Source organism: Colossoma macropomum, unplaced genomic scaffold, assembly GCF_904425465.1.
Source record: "Colossoma macropomum unplaced genomic scaffold, Colossoma_macropomum, whole genome shotgun sequence".
NCBI classification, from domain to species: Eukaryota; Metazoa; Chordata; class Actinopteri; order Characiformes; family Serrasalmidae; genus Colossoma; species Colossoma macropomum.
This window is the reverse complement of record NW_023494784.1, coordinates 40,968,150-40,983,473: the sequence shown is the minus strand read 5'-3', so window position 1 is coordinate 40,983,473 and position 15,324 is coordinate 40,968,150.

The window sequence follows — 15,324 nt, the reverse complement described above, 5'->3', positions numbered from 1 at the left end:
TCTTTTAGTCTATTCATCATGAAATTTTCAGACACTGTAAAGAACAACAGGCATTTTCAAATTATGTAAAAAAAATGACAAAAATGACAAAATGGAGTTAGAAGGTTTTCTTCCGACAACAGCGATACGCTCATTCCAAATTTGATGCCTGGAACCATGTTCCAAAATTGTTGTGACAGGAGCATGTTTACCATTGTGTTACATCACCTTTCATTTTAACAACTCTTAATAATCATTTAGGGACTGAAGTCACAAACTAATCCACTTTTGAAAGCATAAATTTTGCCATTCTTTTTTTTATACAAGTCTTCAGGTGTGTAACCGTACAGGTTCTTCACTGTTGTATTTTGCACAGGTCAAACTCATATGCTGGTAACAATCTGGATGGTTCTTTTCCTCTTTGGCCTGGAGAACACAGTGTCCATTACTTACATAAATATTCTGACCGGTTGACGATTTTAGATGATCTTGAGCCCAGAGAAGTCGGCAGTGTTTCTGGACGTTGCCGACACGTGACTTCCGCTGTGCATAGTACAGTTTTAACTTGCATTTGTGCAGCGATGGGCGTGTTTATTGGTGATGGTTTGTAAAATCATTCCCGAGCCCATGCGGTGATCAAAGGTCACAGTCATTTAGTTGTGGTTTTCGGCCTTGCCCTTTACGCACAGAGATTTCTCTAGATTTCCTGGATCTGCTGATCATATAAACTATAGAGGGTAAAATACCTAAAATCCTTGCAATTGCTTGCAACTTTATTTTTAACCTAATGTATTTTTTGCTGAATGTTCCTGTCCCAACTTTATTGGATTACATGTTTTCAGGATGAGCGTTTATTTACGAAAAACAATGAAGTTGAGAAAGTGAAAAAGTATGTGTCTTGTCTTTGTACTGTTATTGTTCAAATGCAGGTCAAAGTAGATTTATAAATCACTTTTCTGTTTTTATCTGTGTTTCACCTCCCAACTTTTTTGGAATTGGCTTTGTATTCAGTAATGTAGAGTATTTTATTTGTCTGCCATTGTTCTCCATTTTCTTCACGTTTGAAAAGGGAATTAGGCCAGATTGCAATGATTTCTGGGTAAGTTCTTCTACTGAAGTCTACATTAATGTTCACACAGTCCCTCATTTCTCCCAGGTGCCATCTGACAAACTTCACTTGAGCTCATCAGGTGTCAGTTATTTCCACAAGGGGGAAATGCCAACAAGGGAGGGCATGTTACTGAAATGCTGGCCTCAGCTCTGATTGGCTAGCCTAATCCTGCACTCTGATTGGCTGCCTGAATCTTGCACTCTGACTGGCTCCTGCAGTCCAATTGGCTATCTTAATCCTGCGCTATGATTGGCTGCTTGAATCCTTTACACCAATTGACAAGTTGAATCCTGCAGTCTGATTGGCTAGCTGAAAGTTGTCCTCTGATTGGCTATCTGAATCCTGCACTTTAATTGACCACCTTAATTCTGCACTCTGATTAGCCTGCTTAATTCAGTGCTATGATTGGCTGCATGAATACTTCTTTCAAATTGGCCAGTTGAATCCTGCATTCTGATTGGCTGCTTTAATATGGCTGCGGGTTCACGCATCCTGTTGATGAGACTCAGTATTGTCCCTGTTCCTCATAAGTTTTCTCCAAATGCACTCACAATCCTAAGTAAGGTAACCAGATGTTGCTTTTGGCAGTCAGCTGTAAATTAGATTGATTCATGTCATAATCATATGTTTTAGGAGGATTTTTTCACTGATTATGGCATTTAACAACAACCAATAATAATAATATACACTAATAATAATGACACTGTAATGGTTAAAATGGTTAAAAAAGACAATATTACTGATAGTGTTGCTAGAAACTGCATGACTGGTTGTCACCACTAGAGGGCAGCAGTGCATTATAGGTCCTGTACTGCTACAGCCTGGTGCATCCACTGGAGTCGCCAGTATATTTACAAGATGGAAGTGCTGGGGTGTTCCACAAAGCTCTATTTCTCACTTAGCCAGATAATTCAGCCTAAATAAGCCCAAAGATGAGGATTGTCAAGCTTGACTTTGGGCTTAAGTTATCTTACTAAACTGAGAAATCCTGCTTTGTGAAACCCCCCCTCTGGAGGAAAACACCTTAAAAGTCTTGAACGGCTGAGCGCATACAATACTGTAGAAACCTGATGGCCTCTAAGCACAATGTTTGAAGCCAATAAGTGTGTTTTTGCTTGTTAAAACACTGTGTGATTAGAACAGATGCAAGTAAACTTAAAATACAGTAAAACATAACAAGAATTGCTTTTTTAACCAGCACTTCAGCAGCACTGCTGTGTCTGATCCACTCAGACCAGCGCAACACACACTAACACACCACAACCACGTCAGTGTTACTGCAGTGCTGAGAATGATCGACCACCCAAATAGTACCTGCTCTGTGAGGGTCCATGGGGGTCCTGACCACTGAAGAACAGGGTAAAAGAATGCAGAGAAACAGATGGACTACAGTCTGTAACTGTAGAACTACAAAGTGCACTGATTTTCAGGACATTTTTCTGACAGAAAGTGGTTTACTTAAGATGTTTGGCTTTTATTTTCTACTAATTGTGTTATTCTAAGGTATAGCATTCTCATTCTCATGTATTGCCATTCTCCAATCATGTATTCTCTATATATCTATATACATCTATATGTTTTTAATGACAAATGTTTTCTTTAAAGTTCTGTGACACAGAATAATGTCAGAAAATGAACAGCATATTAAAAAACACATTACCTTTGCAACTAATGTCACTTACAGAACTCTTAACATACTTTTTAAGGGTAAATTGGTTCCTTTTGATATGATTTTCATATGAAATTATATCAATAATAGTCATGAGATTCTTTTTCATTCAACAATCCTCGTCATGCTGATCAAGGTAACAGCATTAAATGTATTAGTGTTAAATTAAATCTTGCAGAATCCAGTTTACCCTGCAGAGTGAAGCTGGACTGCAGTTCCTTCATTCAACATAGTATTTTATCTTGAAGACTAATTCTGAACAGCTGCAGCAAACACCTGGACCTAAACTTTAGGCCTGATTCTCTCGTCTGAGGTTGAACTGATGTCTACTGATCTCTATAAAACTCATAAACTGGTTTATTACATCTCATGGCATTCAAATCAGATCATCAGTCTATAAAGGTTCTCGCTAGGCCCACCAGGACCTGGTGGCCTTTTCTTGTGAATTTTGCAGACTGAAGTGATTGATTTCTCAGTGGCTTTTCTCATTATTTGCTGCAATATTTGCACAGTGGGGATTTTCCTCTTCCTAACGGCTTATTAATGTCATGGAATAATCCCCTGTTTTCCCACATATCTGCTCCCACCTTTGTACTTCACTGTGGGATCATACACACAACTCTTCGATCTCCATACACAATGAGCTGAATTGTTGCCAAAGACAGGGCCATCGGAACCACAGGGGGCGAGGGGGCATTTCACCCACCACTTTTCAAAGTATTGGGGTGACACCCCACCACTATTAGATTATTAGAGAGTTCAAATAGTGAATCTTAGCTTTGTGTGTGTGAAATCTTTGTTTATAAGGCTTTGTGGAAGTCTGCAATCTGATTGGCTGCTTTAATCTGGCTGCAGGTTCACGTATCCTGTAGATGAGACTCAGTATTGTCCCTGTTCCTCAAGTTTTCTCCAAATGCACTCACAATCCTAAGTAAGGTAACCAGATGTTGCTTTTGGGAGTCAGCTGAAATTTAGACACGCTGTTGATTTATCTGTCATAATGTTATGATTTAGGAGGATATTTTGACTGATTATGGAATTGAATCTTAGCTTTGTATGTGTGAAATCTAGAAAACTACACCTCTGCATATCATTGTTTCAACGCGCATGTATACCGTATGCACAACCAGCCTTGCGGAAGCACTGGAGACGGTTAATATGCATGTCCAGTCTGGTGCCTGGACCCCTGCTGCAGGAAGACATGCGGGGAATGAGGTGATGAGGGGCTACAGGTGAAAAGGAAGCGCTGAAGGACCTGTGTTTGTCTCATTACAGAGTAATTGCACTTGGAAGAGTGTGGGCACGCAGCGCTACAGCTTCACGAGGACCTGAAGCCGTTTCCATACAGCGCACATGCCAGCATCCCAATTAGGTTTACATTCGGCTTCCTGCTCAGCTAAAACGCGAACATGTGAGCAATGCTAAACTACTACTTTTATTAAAACAGTGGATTTTAATGAGTTAGAGCCTGTATGTTGTCCCCAGCTCTGCTTATGTTCTCCCAAATGATTGCTCTGTCTGTATACATGCAGGGAAGACTGGACAAAGAGCCAGGAATCGAGGGCTTGTTAGCATTGTTAGGCATCCGAGCCAGATGCGTGGCCTGTTTTGAAAAAAATGCCTGGAGGCTTTTTGACTTAATTTCAGCTATAGGGACATGGAGCCACATTCATAAAACGCAGTGCCAGATTTGCTAAGTCGTTAAGAGCAAATAGAACTTTTCTCATCCATAAATGAGGATAACATGCAAGTTTTACAGCTAGCGTGATGTGAGGCGTGGCAGCGTGTGTCCTTCATTTAAAAATCACAGCTGTGATTTATAACATGACGTGAAAAAGAAAACACCTGACGGTACCTATCCCGTTTAAAAACAGGGGTGGGTTAAATGAGATTTTGTACAATGTATCTAGACAAGTTACGCACATTCATCCACTCAGCTGATTAACCACATACACACATCATCTAAACTGCTTATCCTCCTGGGTCGCGTGGAGTGCTGGAGCCTATTCCAGCTGTCATTAGGCGGAAGGCAGGATACACCCTGGACAGGTCACCAGTCCATCGCAGGGGCTGATTAACCAACATATTTAAAAGAGAGTTTGAAACCTTTTTCTTGCTTGACAATCCAGATCGGCAGATTTAACTGGCTTTGAACTTAGAACAGCCTCTTCTTCCTGCATTAAATTCCATGTTTGGTATTCCCCTCTTATCTGTGGAGAGTAGGTGTAGTTTGTAATCCAAATAAATGAAAAGTAATTTGACATGTTGAGATTCTAATTTCATGTTGCAATTGATTTTATTGCACGCAGTTTTGCTTTTAATACTGTTTTTTAATTTGTAATGAATTTTATGAAGAATTCAATTTACACGTGAAAATTACGTTTTACTAGTAAAAGGTCATTTCTTGAAAGTAAAAACTGGATTTTTACTAGTTGAAATGTAAGATTTACTAAGGAAACATTTTTACATGTGCTAAACAAATTCTTGAAATCAAGAATTAAATATTTACTAGTTGAAATTTAATTTTCATGTGTAAATTGAATTCCTGAAATCAAGAAAAAAAGAAGCTGACATTCTGAAATTCTAATTTTTAATGGCAAGCTGTTTTAGCTTCAGTTATTTTCTTGATTTCAGGAATTCAATTTACAAATGAAAATTATATTTTACTAGTAAAAAGTCATTACTTAAAAGTAAAAACTGGATTTTTACTATTCAACATGTAAAATTACTAAGGACATTTTTTTTTACATGTGCTAAATAAATTCTTGAAATCATGAACTATTTATTAGTATTTACTAGTTGAAATTTGGTTTTCATGTGTAAGTTGTCTTTCTGAAATCAGAAGCTAAAACAGCTTGCCATAAAAATTAGTATTTCAGCTATTTCTTTTTTAATTGTGTGGGAAACAAATGAGCATGTTTTAAACTTCATGTTAAAATTCATGTTAGTAAAAATTCACTGTGATTTTAACAAACTGCATTCTTACTAATTGAAAATGAAATCTTACATTCTAAAATATGAATCCTAAAATTAAAGGTAGAATTTTAAGATGTCTTAATTTATAATTTTTTTCTAGTATAAACAACATTTTCTGATAAAGAATCTTTGTTTTCTTTAAGTTAAAAGCATATTCATCAAAAAAAAAAAATACTGTTATTTAACAGCACTTCCCTTAAATTTCATAGCTCTGTTTCTTAAAACATTTCTTTGTTTTCATTTCATTTCTTTTGGCAGCTAACTGGAGTTTCACTTGACAGATCTTAAATATGTATGACCTCATTTACATGTGAATTTTTATTGGCTCCTCCCAGGGACCCTGTTACCACTGAGTTTTATTTATCTGGCCCAGCATGTTGGTGGTATGTACTTGTGTAAACGTAGGGATGCTGGTGTTAATTCTATTTTGCTTCCTCTCTACAGAACTGCTTTAAAGGGGAATTCCACCAATTTTTTTAAAAATTCTGCTAAAAAGAATCTCAAGTAGCAATAAAAAACTTTGTCGTACAAACTGAACAGTGTGATAAGAATGCCTTAGCTGAGGCTCAGATGATGAATAGATGGCCACTTCCTTTGGGCTTTGTCCATGTGCTCTGGCAGTCCAGCTATCCATACATATAACAATATTGTTATTCCTCTTGCAGCTGTGAGCAAACACTGCCAAGCCATTACAGTGCCAAAGAGCATGATTAATGTAGTCAACAAAAGCTGTACGGCAGCAGGCCAAAGAGTCATTTACGCTCCCCTGGTGCTGAAAATGCCACAGAAGGAGATGTCTTAATTTCCATGAGCAAGTGTGTGTTATGGTTCTAGATTTGCTACTTGCAAATTTGAATTTTCTTCTTCCAACAAGCCACACTGTATATTTTTTGGAATAAATTGCTCTAATTTGCATGCTCAACCCATTAATTTGAAGCTGAAAGATTTCCACATATTACACGTATGTAAACTTTTTGAGGGGGTAGCACTGGTGCTAGACAAAATGTGCAAATTAAGATGTTGTAGCACTGAGATAGAAAATATGTAATAATACTTGTCATTTTAACTATAAGCAGCATTTAACATTCATTTTGTGAACAGTACATATAATAATTTTTCCCACTACAATAACTCAGATCCCCCACAAGGGGCACTATTAGCACTCAAGTAGCGTTTTTGTGCATCATTGAAAGGGAGGAAACCCACATCCACAGAAATGCACATATACGCTTCATCTCATTTGCTTTTACTTTTATTTACTGTTTTATTTTACTTAATTAAAATAAAACAGGCAAAAGCAGGCTAATGTTGCTAGCTAAAGCTAAATCTAAGTTACACAGCTGACTGTGGAGGGGCGGCAAACAGGGAAAGTCACTAACGTCAATCCAGTCTGTGCAGTGATGGTTCAACTTCAGTTGTGAATTTGTAGTTAGGAGCAGAGAAAACAGGAACAGTTGTAAGGCTTCGTGCTGAATCCCTTCACAGCTGCAAAAATACTGCAGGCTGTGGATGAGATGAGTCTTGTTTCATTCGTTTAAAATCCTCTCTCTTTTAATTTACCTCGATATCTGCCTTCCTCAACTCTTGCTCACTGTTCAAACACCTCAAAGCTGAGCGGGGGTCAGGAGTTGCGACGCTGCTGCAGTTCTGAATTCTCAGTAGGCTGTTTCATTTGGCACTATAAAAGCAGATGAGGCTCCTCCGCAGGCCGCTGCCGCTAAGGATGCACTCTGGTCCTTTAAATGAGATGCACTGATCGTTGCTGTTGCAAATTTCGAAACTGGAAACAAAATTCAACTTGAATCAGAAATCAAAACGCATTTTACTTCTTTAAAGTAACGTATTTCCAAGTGAACCTAGACTAGATAGATAGACAGACAGACAGACAGACAGAGAGATAGATAGATGAGTAGGTGGATGGGTTGGTGGATAGATAGATGGATGGATGGATGGATAGAACTTTATTGATCCCAAAGGGAAATTGCAGTGTTTCAGTAGCAAGACATATAATTGCACATAAACATACATACACTATGCAGAAAATAAAAAAACAGAAATAAAAACAGACATAAATTAGGCAGAAATACAAAAAATAGACATAAGTTAAAATATAAAAGAGTAGAAGTAAAAGTATCTCTATTTGCATATTTACATAGCATATAAGACAGACTATGTAGACTATTCCAGTGGGAAATAATTGTGGGCGGGACATGATTTTATTCTTCAGGATTCGATTGGATCATTAAAAGCGAAACAAACACGGAGTCAGATCCTGACGGTCCGCAGAATCCATCGTTTTACAGAAAAGCGAAAGAAATATAATCAATAAAAACAACCATATTTTGTCAAAAAATACGTGCCACAATATTTTGATGTGTATTGTCTGTAGTTTCTGAAACACAAATTCATGAATTGTTGAAAGTTCGATTTAATATGTATTTGATGCTGGTTAGCAAGCTAGCCTGCTAGCATCCGCATTGCTCTCGCTTTTCTTACACTTTCACTGCAAAAGCAATTGAAAGGACTGACCATCACGCCGGAAACCCTTCATTCTTCATTCAGTCCACATCGGAGACTCATCTGAAATGGTGTGCAGAGAGTTAACAGCTGCTGAAGTTGCTGCAACAGTTTTGGAAAGTAGTGATGAAAATAACGGAGCATTTTGATATGAAACATGTGGGTATCATGTTATAAGCAAGTGGCTTTAAAGGAGAATCTAAGATGATATGCACAAATCGAGAAAAGGCCCTCAGACCCCAGAGGGTTAACGTTCTGCTAAGGCAAACAAAGTGAGGCAGGGGGTCCCATGGATGTGGTGGAAGTTCACGTGTCTTAGAGCAAGCATGTGCTAGCCACCCTTACAGCCCGGTAGCATTGTGTCATAGAGGGAGACCTAGTAAGTAAGAACTGGCTATGGCTAAATAGGGAAAAATTGGGTATCAAAAAAACAAAGGGTTTTGATTTATGAATATGAATCCACATCATCACTGCATGAGTTCTGCATCTGTTGTATTTGACACTGATGTGAAACCTAACCTAAGAAACAGACTGAAAACACTGAATAAAGTTCCACTCGCAGTCCTGAATGACTGTATTTTGGTGCGGTGGGGCGCCTACCACTTCCCTCTAGCGTCATCAGAAAAAGACTAATCGTATCATAACCAGACTTCAAAGCAGTCTCGCTCCAACAGAAGGTCAAGTGTTAGTTATTTTTGATGCAACGTGTAGCTCACTGGGTCTAGAGTGATTACACTCCCTTATGTATCTCACTCAGACTGATATTCAGCTGTCTGCTCACATCTTGTAGCAAAAAGATGCAGCTGAAAAGATCAGCGATGGAGCTGAACACGTACAAAGTGTAGTGAAGGAAGCCAGAACTGGGACTAAAAACCTTACACAGCTAAATCTCTTGTTTTGCAGCTTTTATGAAGTGATTTTGTTTTCGGTGAAAAATATTCAAGTATAAAAGAAATATTTCACACCAAAACTTTCTCATTATGACTGTATTTATTACATATTTGCCTTTAGAGCTTCCAATCTTTTCAGGAGACTCGCTCACAGTTATCTGACATCTTTCCGCACCTTAAAAGTTCAGTCTTAGAAGCTGGTTGATCATTTTCTGAAGTAATCAGACACATTCAGCGGTGTTGAGGTCTGGACTCTGGGGTGGTCAGTCCATTGTTCAGCTTCTTTGTTTGATGTGTCCGTCTCCTTTTCTCAGTGAGGTTCTTCTTGAACAGCTACACATCCTTTCAGACCCACAGCGCTGAGTCGTCTTCTCACAGTGGAAGGATGGACAGAAACACCTGTGGGTGTTTTCAGATCTGAAGCAGCTTGATTTTCTCCTCTCTCTCAAAGATGAAAGCTTTAAGCGCTGTTTATCTGATGGGGGCAGTTTTGGTGTCTACCAGGTCTTCCAGGTGGTTGTTAGGAGGCCCATATTGTCTGTATCTTTTACTCATTTTCTGATCATTGTTTCACTTATTTTACTTTGATTTAGTCCTGACGCAAGTCTATGTATTTGTTTATGAGTGTATACATCATATCTAATATTATTTTATATCTAAATTACTCAGATAAATCTCCTGGAAAATGAGAACTTAGCCTTTATAACTAGAAATTAAATGAATGAAAAACGTCCTTTCCAGGTCTAAAATGTAGCAGGATGTCTTAAATTACAGAACAAACAAACAAACAAGAAAGAGTCGATGCATAATTAACATAAGCACTTTAATTAAGCAGTAATGGGCAACTAAATTGTTAAATGATTGCAGCAATTTATTCCCAGACAGGCTTTCTTCCAAAAGGTCGTATAAATCTTATGCATAATTACGATTGGCTACGTATTGAGCACAATCATTATAAAGTGCTATGTCACGCTGCTCATATTTACTGCAGGACGCAATTATGTGTCTTATGATTGCAGCATCTAAACAAATTCAAATGAATAAATGATGTGGTTTTGCAAAGCGTCTCCAGACTGGGCAGAACCTGAGCACTAAGTAGGTGGGCTGGATTTTTTACATGTTAAAATGATAATTATTAACACATGCATACTCTGGAGCAGCTGCATATGACCCTAAGTTTACCATGCCATGCACCAATCATCAGCTAGAAGGGTCTTAAGACCCCCCCAGCATTGGGCTGAGGTGCAGTGGAACTGTGTTCTCTGAAGTGATGGAGCTCCATCACCTTTGGGATGAGCTGGAGTGATCCAGAACTGACCACCCAACATCAGGACCTGATCTCACTAATGCTCAATCAGCTCCTCACAGCAATGCTCCAACATGTAGTACAAAGCCTTCTCAGAAGAGTAAAGGATGTTACTGTAGCGACTCCCTAAGAAAACCCTTCATTTCAGAAGAAACGCTGGACGAGTAGGTAGCTCATCACACTTGTAGCTCACACAATGAAACCTAATAGTAACTTCACAGTCACCAATCAGGCATAACATTATGACCACCTCCTTGTTTCTGCGCTCATTGTCCATTTTATCAGCTCCACTTACTATATAGGTGCACTTTGTAGTTCTACAGTTACAGACTGTAGTCCATCTGTTTCTCTGCATACTTTTTTAGCCCCCTTTTACCCTGTTCTTCAGTGGTCAGGAACCCCATGGACCCTCACAGAGCAGGTACTATTTGGGTGGTGGATCATTCTCAGCACTGCAGTAACACTGATGTGGTGGTGGTGTGTTAGTGTGTGTTGTGCTGGTCTGAGTGGATCAGACACAGCAGTTCTGCTGGAGTTTTTAAACACCTCAGTGTCACTGCTGGACTGAGAATAGTCCACCAATCAAGAATATCCAGCCCACAGCGTCCTGTGACCACTGGTGAAGGACTAGAGGATGACCAACACAAACTGTGCAGCAGCAGATAAGCTATCGTCTCTGACTTCACATCTACAAGGTGGACTGACAAGGTAGGAGTGTCTAATAGAGTGGACAGTGAGTGGACACAGTGTTTAAAAACTCCAGCAGCACTGCTGTGTCTGATCCACTCAGACCAGCGCAACACACACTAACACACCACCACCACCATGTCAGTGTTACTGCAGTGCTGAGAATGATCCACCACCCAAATAGTACCTGCTCTGTGAGGGTCCATGGGGGTCCTGACCACTGAAGAACAGGGTAAAAGGGGGCTAACAAAGTATGCAGAGAAACAGATGGACTACAGTCTGTAACTGTAGAACTACAAAGTGCACCTATATAGTAAGTGGAGCTGATAAAATGGACAATGAGTGTAGAAACAAGGAGGTGGTCATAATGTTATGCCTGATCAGTGTATATATATAAGTCAGTTTAAAAGATTTAAAAAAGATTTAATAAAGTCATTACTGATGATTTCCTCTGGCTACAACGATGACACATCATCCCTTAAGTGCTGTCTGTTCAGTTTGCCGAATTCTGAATTAAAAAAATAACTTAAATGATTTATTTTTTGCTCAAGTGCTGTTTTAACCCACAGCGTTGCTCCAGGCGTTCTCTCATTACTCATTCCTTTAGCATCTGCTCTGGCAAGATCAACTTAACATTCCCGTCCTTCATGTTCACTTCAGAAGATAACGTGTAAACTGATACATGTGTACATCTATATCATTGTAAAGCTTAGAAATATGAGATTAAACATGACCCGTTTGCTAATTCCCCTTGGTGGACGGCTAGCAAGATCATACCAGTAAGTTCAGAAAGCAACATAATGTGTAGAGTGCAGTGTTGAACCGTGACTGTTAGAGCACAGCCATCAGTTTGTGCCAGAAGTGTCAGAAATCTGTCAAAAACAAGGGAAACACACCTCTACAGTAATGCTAGTTTCTGCTAACGCCCCTGTGGGATTTTAGTAGTATGCTAGCACTATGCTGACCCAGAGCTAGACCTTCAGTCTGTGCCATAAATGTCAGAAATCTGCCAAAAACAAGGACAACACACCTCTACGATAATCCTACTTTCTACTAATGCCCCTGTGGGATTCCAGTGATATGTTAGCACTAAGCTAACTCAGAGCTCAGCCTTCAGTTTATGCCATAAATGTCAGATGTCTGCCAAAAAATGAGGACAAACACCTTTACAATAATGCTAGTTTCTGCTAACGCCCCTGTGGGATTTTAGTAGTACGGTAGCACTATGCTAACCCAGAGCTAGACCTTCAGTTTGTGCCATTACTGTTAGAAATCTGACAAAATCGAGGACAACCCACCTCTATGATAATGCTAGTTTCTGCTAACGCCTCTGTGGGATTTTAGTAGTATGTTAGCACTAAGCTAACTCTATTAGAGCTAGACCTTCCGTTTGTGCCATAAATGTCAGAAAATGCCAAAAATAAGGATGTTTTTGTATATATATTTAGCTCATTACCATCTCTATTAATGCCTCAGGTTAAGACAGATCATAAGATGATCCTTCTAAATATCCGAAGTCTGAATACTTTGGATGAATACATTTTTTTTTTTTAAACAGTGTTAATGGCTCCAACTTTTAAAACTGCCTGACTTGGACAGACTTTCCAAGCTTATTACAAGTGACAGGTTCCGCATCATCTCAGACTGAAAGACTCTCTCACCATCATCCACAGAGAGCACAGTGTAGCCTCGGGTCAGCCTGTGCCTGGAGAAGAACTGTCTATGAAGATGAAGGGAACATTAAAGCGAGCCCAACGACTTTAACACCTGCCTTCTCCTCATTTAAAATCATTGTAGGTGACCTACAATGTCAACCCTTTCAGCTGCATGTCGGTCGCCCTCAGCACCAGGTCAAGAATCCATTTCCTGTTGGCATTTGCTCTTTTCTCGGTGCATTTCCACAATAGCTTTTGACTTGGCCAAAAGAAGCATGGCTGACGCATGTGCTGCTTTGCATGCCAACGCTTAAAAGCCTGACTAGCACTTTGTGTGCTCGGTGAGGAAGGCTAGCATGCAGAGACCCTCCCTCAGAGTATAATAGCTAATGCTAAGTATCCGAGGTCTGGCTTTTAAGACTTGTTTTTATGCACGCCTCCTATTTATTCACTTCCGTGACCTGCTATAGGGGAACCTGCCTAACCCCATGCTATTGTGGTTGATTTGATTATTTCAATGTCTTTTCTTCACTCAGAAGGTTTAGCAATGAAGTGCAAACTGGCATGGCCACCTGCGGGGCCAATCATGTGGTGGTTATTATTTTCCATAAAGGACCAGACCGTGCAAAGATAGGCCGAGCCACAGGAACATAATTACCCCTCTCAGATGAGAGCTAGCATTCTTTAAAATGCCATGCTTGTTAAGAGGCTTGAGAAAGTCAAGCCATCATATATCTGGCTTGATTTAAATGAAAGCTTATGATAGGATGGAAAATCCATGCACCAAAGCTATAATCTTGTACTATTTTTAAGTGGATTCAGGTACTTTTTTTTTTTAAAGTAGCCATAAAAGAAAAGCAATTTCCACCTGTTTTGGAGGAGTGACCTCAGTTGAACTACACATTTTTGTTCTTCACTGAGGTGGATGGAATATCTAGTGATGGATGAAACTTGAAAACTGGAAGATGATTTTCGTCTTCTTGTCATAAGCAAGCAGGTGTAAAGGTAACACTTCACAGTAGGAGCTCATCAATTAATGGTACTTAAGAGGGAAAAAAGCATTGATAAATGGTTAAATAATGGCAGTTAATCATTAACAAATAATAGAAATAAGAATTAACATTATTTTAGATTTTATTACATGGTTCATAATCATTACAACTATTTTTTTAGATATTATTAAATAAATTAAAAGTAATATGGAGTTGGTCCCCCTTTGCAGCTATAACAGCTTCCACTCCAAGATTTTGGAGTGTGTCTGTATATATATATATACATATATATATATATATATGTATATATGTATATATATATATATATATATATGTGTGTGTGTGTGTGTATATATATATATATATATATATATATATATATATATATATATATAAATTACTAGCGCTTTGTGTTTTGTATATATGTGTGTGTGTGTGTGTGTGTGTGTGAACTAAGTGGCCCGTGGACTAACTGCAACAACCAATATTCAAGCAGCACAGAACAAGCAATCTTACTACAAACCATTTATTGAAATGTATTATTTCATTTTACGATACTGTCAGTGAAACATATAACAACATTATGCATCAATAACACTGTTAAATCAAAATATCAAAATATCTAAATAATTAACAATCATGGATCCATTGGAACTGACTAAAACCTTTAATACTGATTGACTTGTTTGAACATCCTACAAGAATAAAAAAAAGATCAACACATGTTTAACTTTAATAATTAATAATTTAAGATTTTCCATGCTTATTGTATTTATCATTGTTGAGTTTGTTATCATTAAAATAAGAACAACAATTACTTTAACACTGCTTTTAACATTCTAATTCATTTTATTTTTAACTGTTGTTATTTTGCTTTTGTGTAATGAAATATTACAAACTAATGCAAAAAATCAAGGATAAACAACTCAAGGATAAACAAATAGTCAAAGCAAAAGGCAAAATATTAAGGACTATTCTGGTCATTTTGTGTTTTCCTCCTAGCCGTGTCTCGATTGTTACTGTTCCGGATATTACCATATTATCCAATATTACTATCTAGAGTCAAATCAGTTCAGTTGAATTCAGATTTATTTGTGTGGTGTTTTTTCAGACGGACATTTTTGCAAAGCAGTTTTACAGAAATCCGGGTCCAAGCCCCTAGAGAGCAAGCCGATGGCGACAGTGGCAAGGAAAAACTCTCTAAGAGTAAGAAGAAGAAACCTTGAGAGGAACCAAGACTCAAAAGGGGAACCCATCCTCCTCTGGTCGACACCGGATAGCAAAACAAATATATCTAGAGAACAAAGGGTAGACTGCCTTTGTCTCATCAGGCCTCAAGGGATTATTCTGCCCTTTTTCGCTGGGAGGCCTTTTCCTAAAATAATCCAGGAAATTGAAGCACAAAATCTCATAAATCCTGTTGGTTCCTCTTCCAGATGTTGCCCTTTTTCCTGGGAGGCCTGTTCCTGAGCTAATCCAGAATATTATGGCCCAAAATCTCCTAAATCCTGTTTGTTTCTCTTCCAGATGTAAATCTCCTAA